Source organism: Hakea prostrata, chromosome 5 (genome assembly GCF_041222555.1).
Source record: "Hakea prostrata isolate BN-2017 chromosome 5, UWA_Hpros_2, whole genome shotgun sequence".
Taxonomy (NCBI): domain Eukaryota; kingdom Viridiplantae; phylum Streptophyta; class Magnoliopsida; order Proteales; family Proteaceae; genus Hakea; species Hakea prostrata.
Window position 1 is genome coordinate 37,520,772 of NC_142604.1, and position 3,472 is coordinate 37,524,243.

At 36.1% G+C, this 3,472-nt stretch overlaps 1 pseudogene; it reads right to left on the bottom strand.

Annotated features, from left to right (window-relative positions):
* Positions 1 to 1,899: 1,899 nt before the first annotated feature.
* LOC149015902 (F-box/kelch-repeat protein At5g60570 pseudogene) lies at positions 1,900 to 3,054 on the bottom strand (annotated as a pseudogene).
* Between the last annotated feature and the right edge of the window lie 418 nt (positions 3,055 to 3,472).

A 3,472-nucleotide genomic window follows, 5' to 3' on the forward strand; every position in this document is an offset into this window, starting at 1 on the left:
TTCCTAGCCCAACACTTCTAGACACATGCCATTCATATAGTTTGGTCTAGATGCAATCACATAAGGTCACTAGGGTAATGGGTGAACCAACAACCCTAGTTGATAAAATAGTATAAGAGGAATAATCTCATTCAATGTCATCTATCTCATACATTCTCATATTGTTTTCATATCAATAATGTAAGATTCAAAATAGATAATAATACCCAATCATTAAACCTTAACTTCTATTTGCGCAAAGTCACACAAAAGCTTATCATGATATATATCAATTTAAAGAAATTCATATCACTAATAGAAAAAAAATAGCAGCACTTAATAATACAAAACATAGTTAGTCATTCCTCGCCTTTCAATTCGATTCCATTCTCCAAAGTCCCAAATTTCACATTCACGAGTCGGTGATTATAATCAAATGAACCTAATCATGTTAGAGAATTAATAGATATTAATTAGAAGTCAATTGAGTTTCAATAGGTATCCCAAAATCATCCCACAAAAACCCAATCTGTCATATGGGTTCAAACCCACCCTTCTCAACCTAGTTTCGTCGAAATTCATTATTTCGCTAACGATTCAAAGTCGAATCGAAATGAAATTTTGGGAATGTCTAATTGGCAACAATAGGGATCCAAAGCAGTTTCGATCGTTGCTCTTGAAAGTTCTTGGATGCGAGGCCCTTGTAAAGATGTCTGCTACCTGTTGTTTTGATCTGACGAACTGAACATGGATAGTGTTGTTGAGTACTGGATCACAAACAAAAATGGTTCTCCACCTCTATGTGTTTGTTGCAAGCATGGAGAACTAGGTTTGCACACATTTGGGTTGAGATCCTTTAATAGTTTGGATTACTTATCTCATTTTACTATAATTGTTTTAGCTGATTCCACGTCACCAGACCATAAGAAATTCCTCGTCCACCTTTCTTCAATTTTAATTTCACGACTAGTAAATAGAAATTTTTTTTTTTTGTATGAATTAAATTGATAACTTGTGGATAGGGAAGCTAGCAATGACTGGCTGAATCAATTCTACCCTTCCTGCTTGAGAAGAAAACTTCTTCTTCTAACTCTGAAAGTGATTTTTTATCTTATCAAGAAAGGGAAACACCTTATCAGGACTTACCCTTTGAAGGCCAAACTATCTAATATGGAGTTTAGCAACAAGAATTTTCAGCACATAAACTATTTTTTTTTGTTTCCAATGAGCAGGGACCTTCCCTAGAAACAACTTACTCTTGTCCAAGCTAATATGTTGCCCTAAGAACATTCGATACTTCTTAAAGAACAAAAACAAATTTTTTACCTATTTCACTGATGCATCCCAAAAATAAGGATGTCATCAGCATACAATAAGTGGGAAGGAATAGCTCATCTAAGACCAGGCAAAGGACACCATCTACCCTTCCTCACCATAGTGGTTAGCTCCTTACATAGAACAACTGTGCCTACATCTTGCTTATTACAATATTAGGTAGGAAATAAGTCCTTCCAAGAAATTGAAATTAAATGCACAAGATAGGAAAATGAAATACCGTTACATATGACAACCATCAAAATGGATGAAATTTTAAAATAGTAACAAGTACTGATATCATGAGAAAACATCATACCATAATCTTACAACCAAAAAACTTCCTCAATGATATATGACTTTACATTCATAACAAGAATCATGATAAGAAAAGCAAAGAAGCCTCCATGTTAATTTAGTTCCTTACTCTGTTTCTAAGAAGAAAAAAATCATACTCAATGAAAGGGTGGGAACCCGAGAATAAAAACATTTGATATCACATTGATCTTTTGGAGGTTGAAAGACACCCAGTCAACATCAAGTTGTGACGGAGAAGACATGACTTTCTCAATGAGAGGGTTTAAATCCAACTCATAAGACATAGAGTCATGCACCCATCACTGCACAGTTGTACACAAACCCACCTGCTTGCTCTCTGACAAAAAGAACATCCCAGTCTGGTTGTCCTTCATTCCCATGCTTTGGACACCATGAATACACTATGATAGTGTCACCATTAGGCCCTCTTTGTCCACTAACAAAAATTAACTTGTCATCACATGCCTTGAAGGCTACACCCCAACCATTGTTGGTGCCATCTCTAACTGGCAATTTCTTCACAACATTCCATGTATTACTTGTTTTGTCATATTTGTTCACGTCATTTGTAGTAACATAAGCAACATAAAGTTGATTATTAACTACTGCCACCAGAGGAGGAGGCTGCATAGGTCCACCCCAACTAGGGATCATGTCATTTATCATCCTCCATTTTCTTGTCTCAATATTGTATTCTTCCCCACTGGTTAAAGGCTCATGTTGACTAGAAACTCCTCCAATGACATAAAACTTGCCATCCATGAAGAATCCTGAACATAGTCTCCGAGGCAAGTTCATATCTGGCAAACATTCCCAAGAACCCAATTCAGAATTGAAAAGCTCAGCAGATTTTTAGAACACAACTATTCTGGTCAATTCCTCCAGCAACAATGGCAATTTCTCCTTTGCTACTAGAAGCAAACAAACAACGGGGATGATTCATTAAGGGGCCTCTAGACCATTGATCAGTAAGCAAACTGTACTTCCATATTGTTAATCTTGAGATCCTGATATCTCCCGACCAAAAACAAGCAGGTCAGTTCCTACAACAAGAGATTCTTTGTCTGCATATGTGAAACAAAAATCACATGGCATTGTAGGTAACCTCATCCACCTTTGTCTTGCAAGATCAAAGGCCTCCCAAGGCATATTAGTACAAGCAAGATAAACCCATTGTTCTATGACACCCATCTGCTGCCTCAATTTGTAAATAACCCCACTATAAATCAACTCATTAATCTTTTTGTCGACACTAGCAAGATTTGGGTAATTAGATATACTTGCCCAAATCAGAATATCCATTGCAATGTTATCATTAAGACTAGGTATAAGTCTATGATCACTTGATGACTGGCCTAACAAATCTCCACCAGATTGTCTAGAAATTGTTAGCTTATTTAGCTGAGAATCCAAAGCATCTGTATTGACATACTTGCCGGACATATCTTCTCCAGTTTACATCATGTTTTCCAAAATACCGTCTCCAGGTATTTCCTTTTTTATCTATGCCTTGACAGTATCTCTGCAAGCCATCGATAACTCTATAATAGATACAGAAAGAAATTAGAAGGAAAATAATAACTCATAAATGAAATCTAACCAAGAGTTAATTTTGGGGGGGGGGGGAAAGAAAAAAAAATCTGAACTAGGAACCAAAGGGAATTTCACAGTTTGAATATGAACAAATTACAAAATTTCAACATTCTCAACTTGATACATTTTAACTGAAGAAGCATTATGAAAGGAGTGAGGCAAAAATACCTGAAGAAAATAAAATGAATAAATAGCAGAAAAATCTCAAAAGACAGTCCCCTTCAACGAAGCCAACAGCCTAGCCGAGAAATGCTATGCACTTGTCTAA